Source organism: Drosophila grimshawi, unplaced genomic scaffold, assembly GCF_018153295.1.
Source record: "Drosophila grimshawi isolate 15287-2541.00 unplaced genomic scaffold, ASM1815329v1 contig_1377, whole genome shotgun sequence".
Classification (NCBI taxonomy): Eukaryota; Metazoa; Arthropoda; class Insecta; order Diptera; family Drosophilidae; genus Drosophila; species Drosophila grimshawi.
Genome location: NW_025062900.1, coordinates 11,126,266 through 11,138,458, shown reverse-complemented (window position 1 = coordinate 11,138,458; position 12,193 = coordinate 11,126,266). Strand labels below are relative to the sequence as shown.

General features: G+C 38.1%; 1 long non-coding RNA gene across 2 annotated transcripts in view; it reads right to left on the bottom strand.

Annotated features, from left to right (window-relative positions):
- The window catches only part of LOC116805318, an 86,998-nt gene that overhangs the window by 47,248 nt on the left and 27,557 nt on the right, over positions 1-12,193 (bottom strand). For both annotated transcript variants that reach the window (XR_004365127.2, XR_006246612.1), the window contains exon 3: positions 3,578-3,682. This is a non-coding gene — a long non-coding RNA (uncharacterized LOC116805318). The remainder of the gene's footprint in view (positions 1-3,577; positions 3,683-12,193) is intronic.

Genomic DNA, 12,193 nt, shown 5'->3' with positions numbered 1-12,193 from the left:
AAGCTAGGAACTAGGAATTCATCCAAGTATCAGGCTCAGAAGGAGGCGCAATTGATTTGAAGCCCCTCAATAATAATAATATAAGGATATATTTTTAAAATTGTGTCATTTTTGCTAACAGTGTTAATCCTGATCTAGAATATATATACTATATAGTTGTATATTGCATACTTTTGTACAAGCTTGTTATACAATTTTTATCCTTTCTATTAATAAATAGCAAATGGAGTTATAATTTATAAAGTCTGTGAATCGATTTACTTATCAAATTATATATTCTCCTGCAGGATTTTGTTTTATTTATTTATCTAATGTAGACTTAAAACAGTTTACAAACTTTAAGAGCTACAAACATGTAAATTAAATTACAAATAAAAATAAATAATTTTAAAGTAATAACAATTACATATTGAAATATGTGTTTTATTTACTTGCATCAATCGAATGCAAATTAATTCAAGGGCAATTGACTTAAGGGCAACAATTAAGTTTTCTACCACAATTGTTGTTTTGGGATTGCTGACCCTTCGTCTTGACTGGAAAAGCATATCCGATAGCTTATAACCATTCTATATAAATAAATATTGATTGAACTGACTGTCAAATTTTGTATTTATTCTGTCCACAGGGTATTTGATGGCACGTCGCAGCTGTTTGAGCCTCGTTACTAATGGCTAACGGCTAAGGCATGCTGCGGGCCATGAAATTTGCATGTAATTTGCCATACTACACAGAAGCAGAGGAGGAGGAGGAGGAGCAAGTGGAAGCGGCAGCAGCAGTATCCAGTGCTGGCCATATATTCATGATGAGACCCACAAAAATCCATGAGGCGACAGCTTGTAGTGAGAGGCGACCTTGAACCCACAGTGGAAACTAATTCAACAGCAGGCAGCAGGCAGTCAGCAGGCAGGCTGTCGGCCACAAAACACGCCCCTTTGCTGTCTTTGCGATTTTCCCAGTGTGTCTGGCTAATTAGCAATGGGCGTGGAAAATTGGGATTTAAAATTAATTTCAAGAGCAATGCAATTAAAGTGAAACTTTACAACATTTTTTGGCTTCTGCACTTTATTGGGTTTTAATTTCCGTTCCATTTGCTGCACCGAAGGTGCCACACACGCTCACACACACACAAGCATTGAAATGTGCATAAAAATTGAAATGTCAACCAGTGCCCCCCTTATTCCCCTTCCTCCACTCCTCCCCCGCCCCTAGCTCTCACATGCTGCGAAATCCCAAGCTGCAGTCAGTGCAAGCCATCGTGTCGTTGTTCGCTTTTGCTGCCTGTCTGCCGTTGACAGTCATTGACAGCGACGAGAAGACAAGAGGACGGCGCAATGTTGAGTGTGGCAAAGTGGAACGGAGGGGGGAGGAGTGGGGGGGGGGGGGGGGGTATGGTGGGTAGTTCGGGTAACTCTCTGTTAGCCGCATTGCATGCCAGCCAATGTTGCATGCCAGGCTGCACTTAATGCTGACTCAACGCTATATAAGGCGACGACTTGGCTACTATCCCTGCCTGCCCCAATACCACCACCATTGCATAGCAACCCCCTTGCCCATCTCCATCTCCATCACCTTCCCCTTCCCCACACTGACTTGACCATGTTTTTTGATACTTTTGCTTGGCCTGTCAACGTGCTGCACTTAATTTGTGCGCTACATCGGTCATAGTCGACACTTGTATCTTTTTGTTGCAACCACAGAGAGAGAGAGAGATAGAGAGAGAGACAGAGAGAGATAGAGAGAGAGAGAGAGAGAGAGAGAGAGAAATTGGAAACTTTGCTTGAAACTTCAAGTTTTTTCTAATTAAAAAACTTGTATTTCATCTTTGTTGCTGAAAATAAATATGTTTAAGATAGGCTGAGACAGTTTTCTGTTTTTTTTTTCTTCATACAACAGTTTTTTCATAGTTCTTTTTTTCCAATTTGAGTCTTGATCCTTTCCAAAAGTAAAATAATTCAATGTTTATATATTGAAGCTAAAACTTAAAGCCAAATGAGAAGTTAAGTTTGACTTTGTTTATACTTAAAAGCGCAGTCGCAATTCGCTCTGATCCAATAGTGTGTGTATCTATATATATATATATTTATATATATATATTCTTGAGTATGTATTTTTTAAGTCAGCTATTTCCGCTTTCTTGCAACTGGTGCCCTTGCCACTGCGCATCACTTACCCGCTGCCTGGAGAATCCTTAGCCGCTTTTTAGCACAAATCCTTTTTTGTTGTTTAAAACGCTTTGGACAGGATTTAGTTGCATGACTTTTTGCTTTTAACATTATGTGCCAGCCAACATTTCTGATGTTGCTGGTCAGTACAACAAATCTTTAACACCCAACCACACACCCCGCCCATTCTTGAACTGCTGACTGGCCTGAAGCCTGATTTTGGTGGCACTGCTGTCGCTACTGCTGCTGTTGCTGCTGATCCTGTTTCTGCACCAGACACGTACTCCTTTGGCCAAACGTGCGCGGCATTGCCAAATACAAATACATGGTCGCATTTTGTAGCTGCCACCCACTTACTTAGCGAGATAACCCCACCCGCACCATCACCCGCACCCACCACCCACCCCTTAACACCCCTCTTATTACTATAATCCCTAACATGCTTAACCCTTTTGCGTTCTTCTATTTTTCTACTTTGTTGTATTTTCAATAAATTGCGTTTTGTTTGATTTTCTTTTTTTTTTTGACCAAGCGAATCTTTCTTTTCGTTGTTTTTGCAATTTGTTGTTCTACATTTTGTGGGCTAGTTAAGATCGAGAAGTTTTTTAGTTTTTACACCAAGTGTCAACTCGTCTTAGAGTCTTTAGCAAATTTCCTCAATTTCAGTTCATTTTGTTTGCCAAGCTGAGTTGCCTTAAAGCAGTTATTAAGGGGATTTCCTAATTGTTACACTGTTGACACCAAGTAAACCATTTCGGGAATGGAAACTGCTTTGCTAAACTGGAAACTGGGAACTGTGAACATTTTTCTCTTGCCTCGTTTTGCGGTGAGAACTTTTTTTTCCCAGCTTTTTCCCTATCAGCTTTGTTAATTCGGTCAATATTTGCGGGCGCTCGAAATAAAAATGGGAAAACTCAGCGTAAAACTTTTCGCAGCGCTGTCGACCAAGTTAAAGCAAAATAATGAAAAAATCTATTTAACCCCTTAATGGCTCTTGGGCTAAAGTTTTTGTTGTGGATTTTTGTTGTTGTTATTGTTGTGTGTGGGTGTGTGTGTGGGTGTGTGTGTGGTCTGTAGTTTGTCTTGCCAGCGAAAGCAGCAAACTTTTCAACTGTTTGTGCAGCCAGTCCACACACTACTGTTAAGTGGTTTATATATTTATATATACATAGCTACATATATATACATACATATATATATATCTGCTCGTATTAATTACATAAAAGCAACAGTTGTGACAAATATTAAATGGTCTGCTTTGGCTTGAAGGCAGTTTAGCTTTTCGCATTTTATCTCTATACATTTATAACAATATTACTTTTGTTATTATTTATTTTTAATTCAGCGTTCGTTTTTGGCATTTATTCTTAGTGCTAATTACAACTCGACTCAGTTTTTTGTGCAATTTTTACCTGCTGTTTAGTTTACTTTGGGAAACCACGCTCCAGTTCTTCAATTCAGCTCAGCTCAGTTCAGTTTTGTTTAGTTTTGCTGCAAGTCCGTTTGGGGTGCGCACACTAAAAGTAGAAAGTGAAATTTTTTGTTTTTGCCTTAGTTAAATTTGTTTGATAATTAAATCCTTTTGCTCTTGTTGTTTGGAAGAGCCTTACGTTAATTAGCTTAAAGTTGAGTTTAAGAGTTTTCATCAAGTTGAGTAAATTTTGTAGTATAATTGTGCGGCTAACAGCTTTTTTTTTGACTTCGCCTCATATAAAGTTTAATAAATGCTAATCTAAGTAGAAGTAGGAATATGCCGTTTTGAGTCTTTGAATTTTAAAATTGTTGGAATATAAAATTTGAAAATTCGGATGGATTGGAATTACTTAGACAGAAGTATCTTGCTTAACGGGAGCAGGTCTTAGAGTGTCCTGGAGATGAAAAGAAGTGTCTTTTCCCACTCTAAGTCTGATGCCATACATTTAGTTATCGGACGACAACAGTTTCTCATTTGAAACTTCGAGGTTTTTCTTATAAGAAACCTTTGTATTTAATCTTGATTGCAGAAAATATATGGATTGAAATAAGTTGAGAGCCTCAGAAAGAATTACGGGATCCAGATTTTCTAGATTTCCTTTCGCTCATTTGAGAGTATATATCAATTGAATGTTTAAAATAAATAATATATTGTGATTCATACATAAATTTTAAATATATCTATGCTGAAGAATGGCGATAAGTTTTCAAATTATTGAGTAGCGACAGCTTTTCTCGTCTTATTGCGCCACTGTTCACCCAATTGGCTGCTCACAGATATTCCTCAAGCACACAAAGCTCACACCCCAGTCTCAGATTAATCTCCATTCTGGCCATCTGTGCTGGCCACCTGTGCATATTACCAACTTATATGTACCAGTATTTGTTCGCTATTATTTGCGTACATTAACACCATAAACCAAAGATACAAAAACGAGAAAACCATTTAAAGCTTAACGAATTTTTCATGCTTTGCCTGCAACCAAAATAATAAATACAATTTTTTTTTTGCTGTAAATTCGGTGCCCCATTTCTGTTTTGCATTTGTTATTCTTACATTTTTAGATATTTTTCCTAGAATTGTTTTATGTCTGTTTTTTTTTAGACATTTTTTGTAGGTTTTTTTTTTTAGTGCGCAGAAAGTTGAAGTTTGTTTATTTTGTGCCACCTGCACTTTTTCTTTTACGTGCCAGCGACCACAACGGCAAAATACAAATGAGTGAGTGAATGGACCAAGGAGCAGCCGAAGGGAGGGGGGAGGGGTAAATTGCCTGTAAAAAGTAGGGAAACTTTTCACTGTGGTTTTTTTTTTTTATCCAGCGGCGGTTTTCGTGAGCTTTTTTTCTGCTCGAGCCAGCAGGTATTTATATTTAAATGCTGCTTGTGGCACGCCATTGCGCCTATTGTTATGCAATGAAACTTTTGTTTTCACATTGTTCCCAACCGAAATGGACGAACAGAGCCACAAACCACACACAAAATTCCGCAATGAGAGATTCGGTTTACTGCTTTTTGGGCTAACATATATCCCATTCCCTATCTGTATCTGTTTTTTTTTTCTCTTTTTGGGTGTCCATTGCGGCAGCTGTTTCAGCTGAGGCGTGCGACCTTCGCAGGCGTCAACGTTTTTATTATGTTATTGACTTCTAACCACATTTTCACACCGCATATATAATCTATATATATTTATATAAGGACCGCGTCCTTGACAGCAGACAACAAAAAGGGAAAGAAAAAAAACACTTATAAAATCAGTAAGCCATAATTTGTTGCCGCTCTTTGCGAATAAATATACAAACAGTTCTTTTTTATACCCATAGTTTTTGTGATATAGCAAAATTGACCCTACCCGTATATATACATATATATATATATAGGATGTATTGTCATGACATAAATATAAATATAAATTTTTATATTTTCTTGTCTGGCAAATAGCTTTTTGCCATTCTTTTCTGAGCAGCCTTCAAGCTTCAATCGCTTTTTGTGTTGGCGATAAATATATGTACACTATCTACTATATATACTATATATACTGTAGATTATACTACATATATATATATATAGATATATTCTTGCTCTTCGTAGGCGTTTTGCTCGCTCGACAAAGTGAAATTTATTAGAAACGCAAAATCTGTTTGCAGATTGTGTGGAAGATTTGATTATTTATGGTCAGCTGGTTACTGTTTACTGTTGTAGCTGCCTGCGTTAACTATATAACGCTTTAAGCCTTGTTTATACAACATCAATATAGAATAAATGATGTCGAAATGCGGTTAACTTGGTGATATTTAATTTGGCCATGTTACTAAATGAGCATTTATTTAATTGAATATAATTTATAAGCCAGTTACTTGGATTATTTTTTATTATAATTATTGTTAAACTGAGTGCACTGCGACCACTTGCATCCATTGTGTCTCCTAGTGATAAGTAAGCTATAGCTCGTTATCTAGCTACCATTTATCTATGCTTGAGGATGTGGGCCTCCAATTGAGAAAATCTCAGCCTACTGACTCACCCAGAATGTGTTCTGAAGTCTGGTCATACACAAGGCAGATTCAGTGTCCCTTCGGAAAGCTTGCTGTTATCCTAAGTAGATAACAATTGGTTGCCTAGAAGTCTTCTGCTACATATTGGCTCCAACAGGAGCCTGCTGGCACTTCTCAGTACTTTTTGGCCGGTTCAAGTCCTTCCTCCAGAGAGGTGAGCTGTCTTCCTTCGACAGCAACTTCTTAACCCGAATCTATTGTCTTCCTGCTACTCTGCCCCAATTTAGTCAGCTTAAGCTATATATTCGAGGCACCTATTCAAGCAACCTTAACCAACCACATAGAACTATCTGACCATCACTGCTTTAAATTATTTGCTCATACAGCTTTCGTTGCTGCTTGGTCGCTAGGCAACCTGTATTCAACATGTACTTTCTCATTAATTATATGCCTTGCTTTGCTCTAGCTATTTCCAAAATAATTGCCTACTTTTCGGGGCGCACAAAACTTTATTTGAATGCAGGCATTTCCCTTGTGGTCGCAAATTTCGTTGCCAGGTTTCAATTTTATTCTATTTTTTCTTCCTCTATTTTTACTTTTTACTTTTTTTTTTGTTGCAAAATTATACAAATTAATTTGAGAGCGACAATTGCGGAGTTTTGAGCCCTGCGGCTTCTGCATCAGCAGCCACATCTTACAATCCTGCCCCCGCAGCAACCAACGAGATTCGTCTTGTGTTTCTGTGCCCATTTCGCGGGCAGCGCATTAATTATGCTCAAGTGTCCGCTGGGAATGTGGCCAACACTTGTTATATAATGACTTTTGTAGAATTGGATTGTGGGCCGAGTTTGCTGTGTGTGTGGGGGGGAATGTGGATGGGTGGGAGATGGTTGGCGAAAAATTTGGCTTTTTTGTCATCAGCGCGTCGCGTTTGTTAGACAAGCTTATGATTTGATTTGGACGGCAACAGGGATTACTGTGTAGAGTTTTTAACGTGTTGGCGATGTGGCTTAAAGCGCCAGAAAGAGAGGGAGAGTAAGAGTGAAAGAGATGGAGAGACCGAAAGAGATGGAGAGACAGAAAGAGAGAGAGAGAACGCGAGGCGAAAGCTTTTCGCTAAATAAAACTAAGCGTTGGAAAACGTGGTAAAAAATGCTCGGCCCGACAGCTGCATGGCAATATATCACAGATTTATGTCAGCATCATGGAAAATAGCACACGCAGATACCGGCGCAAATACAACTACACACACACACACAGATACAAAGACTATGAACTAACTATAAAAACACACCAAAAGTAAATAAAGTAAATCATAAAAAGAAAACAAGGCCAACAACAAAAAACTGCAAATGTTTTTGCGAAACCGTGCCAAAAGCGGAAACGAAAAATGTTAAAGCTTAAAGCTGGCAAATGCCCGTAAAATCAATAAAAATAAATAAAAAATATTCCAGACTTGTTGGAGTTGTTTGTATGTGTTTCAATATGTGTATCTCAGGGTGTACGTGTGTGTTTTGACTTTTGGCAAATGGTAAACAAATTGTAAGCCTTATCGGAGATTGCGTTCTGGCTAAATAAATGAAAGATGGTCAAAGAGAAGCGGACTAGATAAATTCATGTATATATCCATATATTTATATGTTCTATATGAAAATGAATAATATGTATAAAGTAATTCTTTTCAGCAAGTGTAGTTAAACAACAGGATTATTCAATCTTTTCGGTTTGTTCGTATAGAAGCTTTGTAAAGTATACCCAGATATATTATTTTTTCTGGCTGTTTTGGCTAGAGCATTCTAACTAGATTATAAAGTATCTCAAATATTTATTGATTATTTAATTTTATTTTAGATATTCCATGAAATATGTTTGCCTGCTTTAATTCAATTCCAGACTTTAGCATGTCTTGTATTGATGCAGCTCTAACTGCTTTCCTTTCCTCACTCACTCGCAGCCATAACTAACTGCATTGTCAGAATCTCTCAAGTCTTCTTAAATATTTTAGTTATAGTACAATTTAATATGTAGCTGATTTCTGTGTGTAAGTCTCAAATGAATGTAATGTTCTTTAGCAGCGCCAACTGCTTTCAAGTAGCACTTAGCTCATCTTTCATTTTTGCCCCCTTCAGTCACACATTCTCCGCTGCTGTTGCATGCCACTCATCGAGTTGCTACTTCAGTTCTCACAGGCATTAATTTACGCAAATGACAAAAGCATGTTGCAAATGGAAATTCTGTCTGTCAAAATGTACGAAAGTGGGTTAAAATCATTTACAACTGTTTTTCTTTAGCCATTTGTTCATGTTGATGTTCTTGTTTTTGTTTTTGTGTTTGTTGTTGATGTTCTTTTACATGTTCACCTGACATGACGATTAACAGTGAGCCTTGCATAATTAGTGAAGGTCCTTGCTTTGGTGGCTCTTGTGTACACTGTTACTAAAAATGAGGGCTATTGTTTTTAAAAATACAACTTTTCATAAATTTTAAGATTTATTTACACTTACAGTTTTCAAAAAACTTATAGATTTCCTTTTAAAACTAAAAGTACAGAAAAACTTTAATACATTTAGGGGCAAGTTTTTCTACTTTCAATAAATTCACATAATGAAGAAATGAATTAATGATTTTTAGTGCAATTTTCTCAACTATTAAGCCAAATTAATGTTTTGTGAGTGTAAACATTTTAAGGTTTGAGATATACGGGAATTGGGTATGCTTGACGCCTGCATTTGACAACAACAATAAATTTAAAGCCAGTCTGTGCTGAGAGCTGCCACACACATTCGCACCCATAGAAAATTCGATGGGGTTAGTGCTGAACACACTTTAACCGGAACAGAATTTCCAGCAATGTGAATGAAACTATGCGGCAGTGATTTATGTTCTCGAAACTTACTGAGAACTAAAAAACCGCCAAAGGGGATGACCCTCACCAGGCAACCAACAGAGAGCAAAGGCCATGCAAAACTTCAAAAGCAACTGTCGAGTCGAGTCGAGTCGAATCGAAACGAGTTGAGTCGAGTGCCGACTTTGTCAAAGCCGCAACACCAGTGCTCTGGCAATAAAAAATTGTCGCAGCCCAGCTCGCAAAAGATATGGCGGTTTGGTTTATGGTACACACACATATAAGCAGAGCCAGCCACATATGCTTCAAGCCAATCGAATGCGTTATAAATTGGGTCAGACGAGAGGGAGAGCTACTTCAACCAAAACTCTTAAATCAAATGCACTGCCTATCGAAGTGAACCAATATTCGGTAGTCGGCAATAATGCATTAGAAGATACCTTGTTGTGATACTTAAGAACTGAAAAAGACCGTATAAGAATTATTAAAGTGATATGTTCAAGAGATTAATTTAATTTTTGTTAAATATTTACAACAACGTATTACATTCTTTTACCATTAGTTTACAACAACGTATTACATTCTTTTACCATTAGTTTATGGATTATACTTCTCCTATTATCCTTTATTTTTGCTTCCTTTTATAATTAATTAATAAATTATTTGTCGTACTGATGTCTCTCTTGTGCTATTGAATATAACCCACTTTTAGACTAAAATCGAAATTTACAGCGTATGCAAGCCTAACATGCAATTGAAGCTACATCTACAAGCTGTGTAGTACACATAGAACCTGCTACGACTGCCACGACAGCCACGCCTGCCGCACCGCCCACGCGGCATTTGTGGCGTAACAAATTGTCGAAGCGTGGCAGGCAGCATTGAGTGTTGCCTACAAATTGTGTTTCAGTGGTAAAAATAGAGACTGAGGGCAAAATGAGCGTGTTGCATATGTGGCACTGTCACATGAAATGGCTGCAAATCAATTTATCAATTTGTAATATGTGGCAAACAAAAGAAAAATCACATGAAATCGATTGCAATACTAAAACTGAAAGTAAAACCAAAATGAATAAATTGCACATTAAGCTGGATAAAGGAAGACTGCAGTAAAATACGCCTCACACAGGTGTGACGCCGCTGAGTTGCAGCGAGTTGAGAATTGCGGCTAAGGTGCAACTTTATGTTGGGGCTGGCAAAAAGTTGCCACGAATTGCTTTTAGCTCTAAACTTGGCCAAAGTCGTTGAAAACTTGGCTACTGCAGCAGTGTTTGGCGCAGTCTTAGAAGCCATACGAACCCAAAATAAATGTGCTGTGAAAGTCAATCAAGTGTTGCAATTTGGCGAGTGCTGCACCGACTTCTCATTCTCTCCATCTCTCCCTCTCTCTCTCTCTCTCTCTCTCTCTCTCTATCTCCCTCTATGTTTGTCTTCACGTGGTCAGGGGTAGCTATCAATGTGGTGGTTAGTGTCTGCAACAGTAACTTGCATCTGCATCTGTGAGCCACCAGGCGGCAACATTGCTATTGACAGCTAACAAGGGGCAACAAGGATGCACACGAAATTAATGGCCAAGTGAGTTTGAGAAACTGTTCTGTTTGCACTCAAGTGCAATAAGTAATTGAGCAGAAACTAGATCTTTATTTAGATTCCGCTCGTTGGCTATTGATTAAGCTAATAAATCTCGAAGCTTTAAGCGAAGTGGCGAATACCAAGAACACCAAAGTTGAACTAAAGACTGGCTTCTATTAAGTATAAGATAATTATACATAGATTACCGCTTGATAAACACATAAATGAATAGTAATAAATAGTTTATTTTCAATTTAAATAAATTATTATTTTTATTGCAAATATATTTTTGCGTGCAAAATAATCAGTTGCTTTGAACAAGCTTCAGTTTGGGCAGCCTTTGGATCTTGTATGTATGGTTTTCCAATTCATACGGTTCATCATTATATGTGCACTTCAAGGTCACAACTGGATTGCTAATAATAACTTAAATACATTTAGGAATAACGTAATCATCTGACACAAACAAATAAGCACCTCCAACTGATTGTTCCGTATTCATCAGCGAAATTAAATGGAATTTTCCAACTCGTTCCATTCAAGCTTGTTATACAAACTATGCTAGCCATAACCCATTTCGGATCTTTTGCTCAAGTTATAATAATATTTATCTCTTCATTTGTAGTATCATGTCTTTTTCGTCTATTAAAACTTTAGTTTTTCGTCATTTGTCCATACAAATGTATGCGAGTCAAGACCCAAAAAAGAAGGCATACAAAAGACATTTGTATTTCGCTTGAAATGAAACCAACCACAGCACGAAAATGCACAGACAAATCGATGTTTTTTCTCTATGCTGTTGGCCAACTCTATCTCTCGCTCTTCGTTTGCTATCTGTGGCATGCCAATAATACCCATTTTTGCCTGGTTAAACCTATTTGATTGGGCTTTTGGTTTGCTGCCCACAAGCTGGCGTTCAATTATAAATCAAGCATCAACCATAATTGAAAGATCAAATGCACAAAAACTGAAACAGAGAGGAGGCTGTATGTGTGTGTGTGTGTGTGTGTGTGTGCGTGTGTATGCTGCTGTATTTGCTACGCATTTGTCGCAGTCTTCAGTCATGTGATGATAAAAATACACACGCACAGACCGACAACGAAGGCGTAAGCGAAAAATGTTGTGTGCGTTAATAAATTACAACAATAATGACGCCAAACATGATAACAACATGGCTGATAGATGCTAACAGGGCCAACAGCAGCAGCAGCAGCAGCAGCACAGTTTGTCTATAGAATGTGGCGGCTACTGTGATTTTGGATTGGCTATGGAGAGGAGGGGGGGGTTGTTGTTGGGGTTGTGCGGTCTGGCGATTGTTATTGATCATCGCAATATTTTGCGCATTAAGCAGAGACGCCAGTCAAGCCAAACATATGCAGCCGGATGTTGGGCACGGTGGAGGGTGGATGGAGGGAGGATGGGTTGTGGGGGGGGGGGGGGCGACAGCCTTTATATCCATTTGACTTGCTTGCGCAGCGAAAGGCAGAAAGGATAACATTGTCCTGCCTCGCTGCCACCATTCAAAGTGCTGAAAGTCTAAGCCATTAAAGCATATTAGTTTTGTTGTTGTTCTTCTTCTTCTTGTTTGTTGCTTGTCGCCACACATAGGTATGTGTATGTGTGTGTGTGTGTGTGTGTGTGTGTTC